General features: G+C 34.8%; 1 protein-coding gene across 3 annotated transcripts in view; it reads right to left on the bottom strand.

The window, feature by feature from the left end:
* LOC127443985 (G protein-coupled receptor kinase 4-like) overlaps nucleotides 1-13,835 on the bottom strand; it is a 52,773-nt gene that overhangs the window by 36,190 nt on the left and 2,748 nt on the right. The window lies entirely within an intron of this gene.

Here is a 13,835-nt window from a genome sequence, read left to right as displayed (position 1 = left end):
ACAATTAAGGTCAGCTCAATGCAAATTACCCTGCCATCAGGTAGCTGCTACTGCTTAATGAAATTCACAGTCTGATATTTTGCTGTCACAAGGTAGGCCTAAAAAGCATAGGTATAAATAAAAAGAGCTCAAATGTGTTTTAAATACAGCTAAACTTTATCACATGCATGTTTTTAGAGTAATCATATTTCATGTAAAATATGATTTGCATACACCAAACACTATGCACACATACAACTTCTTTTTCTTAAAAGCGCAAAATCCATTTTACATGTTTTTTTTTTAAATGCATTTTTCTGTATTTGTTAGAGTACCCACAGTTCACCTAAAACAAACAGACAAGATTTTTATTCAACTGAAAAATAAAGTGAGCTTTTGCGTTAACCAATCAGTGAACATGTTACATATTTCTATTAACAAGACTCTCAAAACAGAGGTGTAATATATAATAAGTTTTTTAAAAAAATGACACGGACAAATAAGTATACATCACACAACTGGCTTCATTCATGAAACATGAGCAGAAAAAAAAATTCTTTAACCATTTTTATAAAAAATGTTGCATTAAAGCCTACAATGCATGTATGATGCAACAATATTTTAACAGAAATTTGTTCTACTCATTTCTGCGTATACTGGCTATGTTCAAATTTCATTCGCAAAACCATGCATGTCACAACAATTTACTTAAGAACGAATGTTTTATGAGTGACTAGCACAGAAATTCATCTTTGCTCATGTTTCATGAATGAGGCCCAATGTTTCCTTATAAGTCGCAACCTGTTTTTCAGTCCTTGTGAATGTTTTTGTGACAGATGACTAATGAATGTTTGGATAGACAGAGACTATAATTCAGCCATATCCAACAGTTCTGAATTCAAAATTAGGAGATAAAAGTGTGGAGAGATGGAACAGCTTTTCTGAATTAGCATTAATGTTCCCATTCATGAATGAGTCTCATGTTAAACCAGTCTGATTAGTCTGTCTAATGCAGCTCTTCTTTGTGTCTGTTGTTAGCTATTTGTATTCCTGGTCTCATTAATTACTACTGCTTGACATAATATATTTTCATCTAATTTAATGACACATGTAACAATGTGCAAACAAAAGTAAAGGCCAAAGTATTTTCTGATGTTTTGGGGTTTTATCTGATTATCCTTGTTTAATATGTTTTGACTGGCTAGGCTACAGGCTATTTCATGGAAAATGTAAATGAAACAACATTTGCATATCTGTAATGATCACATTGATAACAGACTTCATTTTTAGACCTGATATGAATCAAAAACAATGCACCATTTGCCACAACTGATATAGCTTATTTAAACACATGATGATAAACAGCCATATTTAACCAAGTAATTATTCCACTATTGACAAAGAAAGTATCAAATGTAGTGCTGTCAGTCGATTAAATTGTTTTAATCACGATTAATCGCATAATTTTTCATAGCTCATCGCGATTAATCGTAGATTTTGAAAGTGCTGAAATTTTACTCTATATATACTTCTTTTCCTGTCAAAATGCCTGTATTTCCTTCTTAGGAAAGAAAACAAAATATTTAACAATAATGCTTTATTAACATTTTCCAAACAAAGCCATCCACAGTATAAAGCTAGAAATACACTAAAATAGCACCATATCAAGTACCATCAAACATTTTGCAAAGTGGGAGGTTGACGAACTGGGGGTATCAACGCTAGCGTCAAGCATGCTTTGATCTCCACATGAAAAGTGCTTGCAGACGACATCTTATTCTGCATTTTTGTGATAGTTAAGACTTGACATGCTTCTGTGGTAATTCAATTGTGCCTTACAGAGGCTGAAAAGTACTTGAATTCTGTCACAAGTCCCATCTGGGCTCGTTTTGTAAAACAAATAGAATCAAGATTTATTTTCTCTATCAAATGATCACTGACACGGCTGGTGTGTGTCTGTTTGTGTTGTGTGTGACAGTATAATAATTTCGGGTGGACACATAGCAAAGGTTCCGCCCTACTCTGACCAGTATGCTGGTTTATGCTTTATTAACGGTAAATGCATTAATCGCGATTAAAAAAAATTAACCGTTAACACGATTCATTTAAAAAGTTTAACGCATTATTTTTTCTTAATCACGATTAACGCACTTTGACAGCTCTAATAAAACAGAAACACTTTTAGAAACACTTTGAGTGATGACTCAAATAAAACAATACAAATTGTTTGTTTTGTTTTTTAAATCAGTTCAGTGAAAAGAACTGTCTGAAAGAAATAATTCACTGAAATGAATCAGACTTTCCAATCCTAAACTACTAAAACTATTAAATGTCAGTGATGTGAACAGAAATTTTACATACATTTTCAACATGACCACATGGGAAGTCAGCATTTTGTTTCCAAGAATTCCAGTACTGATCAGCCACAAAATACTGACTCACTGACAAGCAACATCTCCTATCAGACATTTTTGCACTGGCTCCGGCGCGTTACCTTCCCTTGTAGTGCGATTGGAAGCGATCCGATTTTTGGCTCCCCACCGTGGAAAATGCTCACACATATGCCCAACAACATTTACAGCTTTGGCCACTGGAGGCAGTGTTTTGACTTTCATTAAGCACAGACCGATTTTAACTAAAGAAAAGTCTACATACTGTTTCCGATTTCAATGTGAGATCAATCTGACATTTTACATACAGTATGTACATGCATACTTAAATCCGGCTCATACTTAAGTCTAATACAATAATATTTGGAAGCCTACATTGTAAAATGTGCTTCATACACCTGAAGAACCCTTTTGTGCTGAAATGGTTCTTTGCGTTGGGCATTAGGGGTTCTTTATTCCTGCCCTTTTGGTTTTTGAATATAACTGTCAATAAATTATTTCAAAGCCACCGCGTCATTAGTTGACTCACAGCACTGGAGTTCTGGCAGCTCAACCAACAGCTAAACAGACTGTCACCACAGGTAAACTTGATATATATTTTTTTAAATATGTCGCTGAAACATTTTAACCATTAGTAGTTTTCGCAGGAAAGATTTCAGTGACAAAAAATCCCATTAGCTCAGTTACATGGGAGTGAGCATTTGCTTATTTTTCTTTCACTTCACTCGCAGTTTTTGAATGTGAAACCGTGGCGAATTTAAAGTTTACAGTTTATCGTACATGTGTTGTATGGGAACAAAACATTTTTTAAAAGGTTGGCCAAATTTGAAGTCATGATTTATACCACTATTGCTACCGCTATGGCTGTAACTGTTCATGCTGAGGAGATTACATTTTCTCAGCTCATTCACATCATAAAAATCTAGGAGTGTAACGGTTCTCTGTAAAAAAACGAACCATACGGTTCACCACCCACGGTTCAGAAAGCATTGGCACCGTGGTCGGTTCGCCTTAAGTTTAATGATGCATCTGGAGCACAAGTTTTGGTCAAGAAAACAAAGCGTCAAACAGACAGGCACAGTTACAACCTCCGCTAATGCACCTGAATGGATCTGTAGATGGATACGCTCCGCCTGTGTTTCACGTGGGACAACTTGATGACATCACTGTTCTGGAAGTGTTGTGTGTAGTTGAAAATGGCAAGTGGAGAAAACGAAACGCTGATAGAGAAGCCCCATGCGTTTCTCCTTTCTGGGAACATTTTATTTTTACAGTCAATTCCAACAGCGATGGTCAAAAGACGTTTACAAAACAGGCACCATTTGCAGACATCGCTCGACACGAGTGCCGTAAACTGGTAATACGTGTCAATAATGCGCGAGGGTTTATTTAATAAGCACACGCAAGTTCTTCTTGTTTCCTCGTGTGGCTGTAATCTATTGCGAGCGTCAAAAATGCACTTTGATTAATGGCATTAAGATGCTGTTCTAGTAATACATTGATACATGATTAATCTTTTACGCCGATATCACCCAGGGAAAGAGCCACAGATGAGCTGAAACTGCACACACTCCCTTCCATTTTTAAGCAGGCACTCAGTGCTAATTCGAACAGACATGAAACAATAACTAAAGCGCTTGGGGTGTTCATGTGGGATTTCCATGTATAAATAAAATACTCAAGCAGCATTATCACAACATCCCTTCTTGTATTAATTTTAATAGCAAGGCTATTCCTTTTATAGTGATGTACAGCTTCCGAATATTGAATATATGATGAGATGAGTTTGAAGTGCACTTTATGTTGATCCATGTAGCGTATTTGTGCAGGTATTAAGTTAAAATGTTGATTTAGTAATTAGAGAAAATGTTTTTTTTGTTAAGGACCCTGATGAAAATTAACCATGGTTTTACTATAGTAACACTGTAGTAACCATCACTGCTGTCACCATGGATTTCTGAACAGAAATCATGGTTTTGATACGATTAACCATGGTTTTATAACAGTAATACTGTAGTTACTATATAGTAACCACGATTTTACTATATATTGTAACCATGTTAGTATTGTGGTTACTATGATTTTACTACAAATGCCATGGTTAACCTATGGTTACTGTTGTAAAACAATGATTGTTATTCAAGGGCAAACCTGTTGAAGTGTTTACCAAATAGAGTATTCTTTGGATTTGGCAGTAATATATTTTTTCTGAACATAACAAATACCGAACCGTACCGAAACCATGACCCTAAAACCGTGATACAAACCGAACCGTGAGAATTTCGAACCGTTACACCCCTATAAAAATCCTAGAAGAATATACAGTAAACTGTATGGCGGAACTTTCCACAAGCTGTTACTATTTTAATCATTTGCATGAATAATACATTTTCACGTCGAATAATTATGTTATTTTACTCAGGGCTTATTAACCTTTAGATTTAGAAATGTAACCCTTCAGAGTCCAAAGAAAATACCTGCATCCAGTTATTTTTTGCAAATATATTTAAAAACCTTGAAGGAAATTCATGATCATACAGCCTAGAGCTCATTACATCTGTTTTTCTCTCCCAACAGGGCATGAGACTGATGGACCAACTTTAGTGATTATAACCTCTAAATAATAATCACAGAATGAATGAAACTATGTTATCAGACAACAGGCAGTTTTGTCACTCCTTGATAAAGGCAGCACAGCACATGGGTAAGTTTTTGCAAAATGTTGCTCAAGTCCATATTAAGCGCTTTACATTTTAACCTTTACAAAGTAACACTCTCTGTAACTGGTGGTTTCCTAGCCATAAGAGGTAAGCTGTCATTTTGTCATATTCTTTAAAATACTGACTGAATTTGTGATCCATGTAGCATTTTGGAATGTTTCAATTATTTACTTATGCATGTTTATGCATAAACATTTTAAGTTCAATGTCCAGTCACAAAATAAATAAAAACACAAAAATAAACTATCACACCTTATTTCACTTTTTCTTTTTCACGTTGTGAAGGGCTTACTTAGACTGTCCACATATACTGAAACACTGACTCTGAATCTAATTGTGTATTTCTATTCAGACAGACGCTGTCGGAACCCTCAACCTCATCACCTGCAGAGAGGGGCTGCCACTCAAATACCCCAAAATACACAGTGATGGATGGTGAAGACATCATAGAGGAGTGTGCAGATATTTTTAGCAAAGCCTTCAGTTTAGTTTAGCCTTCATTACATCTATTTTGTGTTTCCATGGGACTTTGCTCTTCCTTGAAGGATTGTTTCTCAGTGTGGAAGAAAAATACTCTTTATATAAAAGATTAAATAATGTACACGTTTCTGTCCCAGCCTTAATGTGTGGAGCAATGTAGGAGTCTGCTATTTCATTTGCATATGCATTTACTGACTCTTTCACGTTATGTATATTTTTAATGTATTTATTAATGTGAGTGATTTATGCATTTTGAATTATTTTATCACAATAATTTATTAATGCATTCAACTAATTATTGCTGTTAAAATATTGTTATTTTTTCTACACTTTTTCATTTAAATAGAAAATAAAAGTTTTTAATTGACACACATGCCTTGCTTTTATTTATTTGTTTGTTTGTTTGGTTTATTTAATGTAAAACCATAAAGGAGCAGATATATAGAGTAGAAATAACCCCTCCCTGCATCAAAAAGGTTCTTTATAGCACTATTGAGGTTCTAAATAGCACTTTCAAAGGAAGGTTCTTTATGGAACCTTTAAAAAAGAGTTCTATTTAGCACCAGAAAAGGGTTCTGCTATTGTTACAAGCCAAAGAACCCTTATTTGGTACTATTTAGAACCATTTTTCTTAAGAGTGTATGATGATATTTAAATTTACTGTTTTTTTATTGAGTCATATCAAAAATATTATTTAACATGACTCAATAAATCGAACTGCATTACACTATATACAATGTCTGTAATTTTAACGGTAAAAGATGCTACAGAAAAAAAAGTTCATTGATTAACGAACATTAACTGTAAAAAATACGGTTCAAATTTTTATATACTTTAAAAAGGCAATACAGAATTTGTTACAATAAAATGTTGTAAAAATGACATTTGTAAGTGTAAAAAGTATGATTTTTCTGTATAATTATTGATACAAATGTACATTAAATGTACATTACTTTTACAGTAAATTATTGTTAAAATTACAGTAAAAACCAATAATCGGGCGTTCCCACAATTCCTTGCGTGACCCATCATATTTCATTATATTTTATGGGAATAGTTCTGTTTCTTCTTATTTTTAATATCAGTTACGTACATTGGGGTATTATGTTTTATATTTGATGTAAGTTTAGTTAATGTTTATTGCATTATTTAAATTTCACATGTGTTACCCTGATGGTGTTTAGTGTTTGTGTGAGTAACACTGAGTCTCTACATGTTAATAGGTCATTGCTCCTAGAAAAGCCATTATTGGTGAACTTCATATCATCATGTGCTCTTTTGTCATTTTTAGGGTGATTAACAATACCTTATAAAGTAAAAAGCAGATTTTTACAGTTTCAGAATATTAATATCAAGTTTATTTATTTATTTTTTTTACAGTGCCAGCGTGGTCATGTAAATGACAACAGTTTTAAACTGTAAAATTTACAGGTTGTTCTGTAAAGCTGTTTACATTTTTACTGTATTTTTTACATAATTATTCTGGCAACCATAGCTGCCGGTTTTTTTTTGTTTTTTTTTGTAAAAACAACAGGATTTGTTTTCACAGTGTAGGTCACTCCAACAAAAGTAATTTTTATGGTTGTATCCTTAAAATCTAAAAATAGATCCATAAGGTAATAACAGTGTACACTGATATAAGAAAAACTTAATGTCAGGACATGTTTCATAAGTATTTTTTAAACTTGATCAATTTGATAAATAAGATGGATGACCTGAACCACTAAACAAAAGCTGTCCTGATGTAACTTCAAGATAACACTACTGTAAACTACGTATTATAATCCATCTCCAGTTTGCATACCAGTGACCTGCAGTCATGGCGAAAATAACCTGTTGATGTAAACGTTCCTACACCATCGCCACAAAAGCTTGAAACACATCATTCAACAATCCTCAGGACAAAGAGAGGGAAAATAAACATATGATCCACACATACATGAGAGATCAATTTGAATACACTACAGACAGTCACACAAACACACAAAAAACCTGACGTTTTCCAGAATTCATTCTTTCTGTCTCCAATGTGTCCTGATTTATTGAAGCAGACAAATATTTTAGCATACATCTGGTAATCAGTGCTAACATTCCCAAATGCATAATGCCTTTAGAGAGATCATGACAGCTGGCAAGGGTCCAACTCTTCAGATCATTTGACAAATAAGACCCTGTTTTCTCATCATTTTTAATACAAAACACTCTTAAGAACTATACAGGAGCATGATCAAAAGCTTGCAGTCATGAGACCAAAATGTAGAACCAGCATTCCTTATACCCTGGAAATCCATTTTTCTTACTGTAATTTAAAGGTATAGCTCACCCAAAACTGAAATGCTTTCATTATTTACTCACTCTCACGTTGTTCCAAACCTGTATGTCTTTCCTCTGTGGAACACAAAAGGAGATGTTGGGCAGAATGTTAGCCTCTGTCACCTCAGTTATTTCCATGGTGACTGAAGCTAACATTCTGCCTAACATCTTTTGTGTTCCACAGAGAAAGGAAGTCATACGTGTTTGGAACAACATGAGTTATATCCCTTTAAGTGACTGCAAATTCCAGCAACATTACAGGCAGTCTTATCAGTGATGTTTCTAAACACACACACACACACACACACACACACACACACACACACACACATAATGACAGCCTAGAAACCTCCAAGCAAATGTAGTCTCCACCTCAATGACAGGGTCAGTTCCAATCTGATTGGCAGGCTTTACGCAACTTCTGGGGTTGGGGTGCACCATTCTGCCTGGAAACGAATTAATTTTTACAATGTACCAGGTTTTTGAGCACTTTTGAGTAAGAAATAATTACTGAATTTCAAAAGTATGACAGGTTAGTGGCATCCAATCTTTGAAAGATACTCTTTGAAAAATTTTAACGGTAAAAGACTGTAAAAATGCTACAGTAAAAAAACGTAAATTGGTTAATGAGTAGTTACTGTAAAATATACGTTAATTTTTTTAAATATATTTTAATATAAGACAATACAGTAGTTTTTACATAAAATTAGATGTAAAAAGTATGATTTTCCTGTATAATTAATGGTAAAAAATTGACATTATTTTTAACAACAGAGTACATGTACTTTTTACAGTAAATTATTGTTAAAATTACAGTAAAAAGTTTTTTTATAATAATCGGGCATTCCCACAATTCCCTGCATGACCCATCATATTTCATTATATTTTATGGGAATAGTGATGTTTCTTCTTATTTTTAATATCAGTTACATATATTGGGGTGTTCTGTTTTATATTTAATGTAGTTTAGTTAATGTTTACTGCATTATTTAAATTTCACACGTGTTACCCTGATGGTGTTTAGTGCCATGTTTATTGGTCATTGCTCCTGGAAGAGCCACTACTGGTGAACTTCATGTCATCATGTGCTCTTCTGTAATTTTTATTGTGATTAACAATACCTTATAAAGTAAAAAGCAGATTTTTACAGTTTAAGAAGGTTAATATCATGTTTCTGATGTTTTTTTTTTTTTACTGTAAATTTAACAGAATTTGTTTTTTTGTTTTTTACAGTGCCATCATGGTCATGTAAATGACAACAGTTTTACAGGTTGTTCTGTAAAGTTGTTTACATTTTTACTGTATTTTTTTACGTAATTATTCTGGCAACCACAGCTGCCATTTAAAAAAAAATAAAAAATTCATTGTAGTAAACTATATATATCGACAAGCAGATTTTGCATATTATGTGTTGTGTACTGAGTTATATCTGTGAAGTAATCAGTACTTATTACTTTTGGACAGACCTCTCGCTAAAGTAAGTTAAGAAAACATCTGTTGTGACTCGCTTATCTTTCCACAGTGGAAAATGTTTCATCAGAAGTTTAGAAGTTTCTCTATGATGCCTAAAGCTTTTTTTTTCACTGATAACTCCATGTGGCGACACATACAGTATGTGGATTGATATTTATGTTCCTTACATTAAGCCGCAAGACAGGTGCATTTTCGCCAATAGACTGAGATTAGCTCATCTCGTATCTGAAATGGGCCTAACAGCTAATCATTACATTGTCAAACGGCTACAATATATACATTTTTTTATAAAACATATGCAAAATGCCATTTCAAGGCTGTTAAGAAATATTTATGGCAGGAATTTTTTTCTAAATTCACCAACCAATGTAGGTGTGGCATCAAGTTAATTTTGGACCCTTCTTGCAACTTTCTAAGTTGTCTCATATGCATTTCAATTTATTGTTTGTATTTGGTATAACTATAGGGCTTGGCTGTATGTTGGTATATATAGTGGCGACTGTATAAAGTGTCAACCGGTAGAGATTGTTCTGAGTGCCTGATAGTGAGAGAGACAAACAAACATGGAGAAGGATGAAAGAATGCAGGAGGACTCAAAAACAAGTCAAATGAAAGAGGAGGAATTTATTTTTGCACTAAAAGGTTCTTGGCATTTCCACTTCCGGAAAAACGGAGAGAGAGGCAATCGCGATCAAGTAAATTACCTCAGGAATTATTAAATAACACCTTTTATAAACAGTGCATTTATATCTAGTAGGCTATATCGTTTCCAAAATGGTTTCCAGTTTCCAATGGAAGGCTAAATCCAAAACATATAAGTGATGGAGAGGTTTGCTTCATAATCAAAGCAAACGTTTATATTAAACTAGAGAGGATAAAAAAACCCAATGCAGAGTAGATACATAAAACAGATCAAATATTATTTTTAATGAGCTATTTATTTATTGAAAACGTTTTTATTGCAATGGACATTTCATTAGGTTACTTCGGATATCGTTTAAAATCAAAAAGGAATTGTAACTATTTTTTCACAAGTTTTTGTATTACTTTTCTTCCAAATGTGTAGGCTATATCAGCAAATATATCCTTATCGACCAAAAATGTCAAGATTAGTGCTATATACAGTATATATTTTTGTTTTTTGTGCTTACATACTATCACATGGTTATTTAATGTATAAAATCTTTTTTGTTGGTTTTCCAGAAATAAATAAAAACTATATTGTGATGTATACTGTTACCGTGATATAAAATTACTCATACCATGATATAGAACTTTGGTCACATCACCCACCCCTACTATATGCCGTGAAGTCCTTTGCTAAAAAATTTTCCGAGACTTATGCATTGTAACAAGATCATCTTTTTGTATCTAATATAAAGAACAGACTCTCATAATTGAAGTCTCTTATGTTTATTCACACCGCACATGCACACAGTACAACATGTTCATACTGGCATCTAATTATACATTCAAAGCATATTACTCACCCACTACCAATGCAATAACATACAAGCATGTGCACATGCACACATACAACTATTGAGCTGTTTGACCGGTTAAACCATCATACATGATAAACAGCTCAACAATCTACTCAAACATCTACAAGGATTAAGATAGAGGGGAACACTGGGAACCATGAAGGACAATACTTCTGAATGCACTAACTTCTGTTTTAGTTAGAAATGCTTACTCCTGATCAGATCTTCCTCAGAAACATTCCACAATGTCTATCTCAGGAATCTGCATAGTTCAGCGTACAGACCATGACAAACCTGTTTACTTACAAAGACCTGCAGGGCAATATGACTACAAACTAGTCTACGAATTCGAACTATAGATAAATCTGCAAATCAATCTTAAAAATCATTATGAGCTCAATGTTAAACAGAATTAATAACTCATTAAGTAAGTACCTCATTCAGGTTGAACAATGCAGACAAAGGCCCTGTTTACACATGGCTAATACCTTTCTGATCCGAACACAGGCAGGGGTGACGGATCACTATTTACAATTGTGATCGGCAAAAAAGTACATAAAAGCACAAAATATCATCACACTGTTGCTTCCAAGTATCCAAATTTGAATCTCACCGCAACCAAGCTGCTTCAAATGGAATGCTCTGTTATTTTAGTCAAGTACCTGCACTTTGCACTTTGAATGTATGTGTGCAACAGTGTAACAGTGTTGATTTCAGGCAAACCAGAGAAATTCTGTGCAGTTTTGTGCATGTAATATATATGTATGGCCTTTTCCAAATGTATCAATCCGATGATTTTTTTTTTAAAGCCACAAATGGATGACTGACAGGTGATTATAGGCGGTCCTTTGCTGTTGCCTGGGTCACAATAGCATTTACACCACAAATGCAATGTGGTCACGAGTTCCTTTTTCATGGTGTAAGACAGAAGATGACCCAGTTTGGACTCGAACCTATATCCCTGTGAACCAACAGCTTTTGTGCAAAGACCACTGCGCCACAACTCTGACATCATGTTTGTTTTGATTCATTCTGATGTGTTGTTAGAATGACGGGCATTCCAGTTCTGCAGAAATCTGGTAAAGAAATGTTCTGGGTTCAATACAAGTTAAGCTGAATCAAAAGCATTTGTGGCATAATGTTGATTACCACAAAAATGTATTTCGACTCGTCCCACCTTTTCTTTAAAAAAAAGTTAAAATTGAGGCTGCGGTGAGGTACTTACAATGGAAGTAATTTTTGGAGGGTATAAAGGCAGAAATGTGAAGCTTCTAATTTCATAATCCTTCTGTTAAAACTTGTGTATTTTTTTTAGCTTTAAAGTTGTTTAAATTGGTTTGTTGACATTACATCATCATGGCAATGGAGTTGCAAAATTGGATTTAACTTTACACAGAAAAGGTTAGTAAGTGATTTTACCACACTAAAATCTTGTTAACATGCATATTGTGTATGTCTTGTGGCTATACTTCTGAAACAGTGAGTATTTAAATGTTTACGGATTGGCCCCCATTAACTTCCATTGTAAGTGCCTCACTTTAACCCAGATTTTTGCATTTTTTAAAGACAAGGAGGGACGAGTCAAAATACTTTTTTGAAGTAATTCATATTTTGCCACAAATGCTGTCAATTGAGGCTAATTTGTATTGAATCCAGAAATATTCCTTTAAGTTTTCATCCCATGTGGACCTCGGTGCCATGCTTGTCTTTAATGTAGAAGCTAGAAGAAAACGTAATTTACTGCTAAACTCATTCAAGCCGATGTATAGACAAATCTGCTGCCTGAGAGTCTGTACATGCTTACCACGAGGGAGAAACCAGATGTATGTGTTTATGGGGGCCGGCGGATCACAGAAAAGCCCAGGAAACAAACTCTGCTCAGAAAGCTCCTTCAGTTTGTAGCAGACGTCATCAAGAGCCAAAACGCTTAAAATACTGTCAACAAAAGCTACAGTGGCATACTCACAAATTAAGAAGCACAAAGGCTCCAGTATCAGTATTGGTGGAAAAATAAAGAAAAAGGGAACTTGATGTAATCCATCAGAGCAGATATTTCAAGAACAATTACATGGTTTCAATTGTTGTTTGTCCTGTGTAATTCATCACAGTGCTGTTTTAAACTGTCACTTCACAGTTGTGAGTGGCTACTTTGGTGCTCGCCACTGTTTTCAGCCAGGCCAGTTCACACAAGAGAAAAGATTTACATCAACTATACACATCAGATGCACTCTCAAACCTCTTCACTCTAAATTTCGAACTTTGCCTTTCTAAATTCACACATTAAAAGGGCTGTAAACCTTAACTGTTAAGATTTAGGCTGTATGGTTGGGCAGTCAAATTTCACTATGAGATTGAAACCGGGCCCCCTATTCTAGGGTTTTTAACCGGCTATTTTTTTAACGTGGTACATTAACGATTACAGAAGGTATTATTGTTTGTTAAGGTTATTAATGAAAATTATAATAAAATGTTACTGAGAAAATTTAGCTTTTTTTAATTTGGGGCATGGCCACGTTGAAGGTGTGCCTGGTGGGGAATTGCCCCCCTTGGCCCCTCCCACCCCTCTCCCTCCCAGTCGGATTGCGAAATGACCTAGGGGGAACCCCCAGTCAGACAAAAAGAGAACCTATTGCTCACCCTAAAGCCCAAAGTACTCTTCGGTCAGACGCGAACACTGAGGATCCGCGTACAGGACGCGTGACGCAAATCTCGTCATCAGCAGAGTGCTCGGTCACTGAACGTGCGCAGCCCGATTTTTCTAACCGTGCGTCTTTGAACGCGCATAATGCGTATGCACCTGGAACTATTTGCACTAGTAATTAGTGGGTCCACAAGGTGGCAACACTCACATTTGAGCTTTTGTTGTCATAAAGAAGCGCTAGAACAAGATGTAATCGCTGCTAAGCATCGGGAGATTCAGATAAAAACAGCAACAGTGATGTGCAAGTCAAGAGCGCGTGTGTGAGGAGGTCTGGAGATACCTGCATTTGTATAAC

Source organism: Myxocyprinus asiaticus, chromosome 7 (assembly GCF_019703515.2).
Source record: "Myxocyprinus asiaticus isolate MX2 ecotype Aquarium Trade chromosome 7, UBuf_Myxa_2, whole genome shotgun sequence".
Taxonomy (NCBI): domain Eukaryota; kingdom Metazoa; phylum Chordata; class Actinopteri; order Cypriniformes; family Catostomidae; genus Myxocyprinus; species Myxocyprinus asiaticus.
The sequence above is the reverse complement of the archived record's forward strand: the minus strand, read 5'-3'. Positions and strand labels throughout refer to the sequence as shown.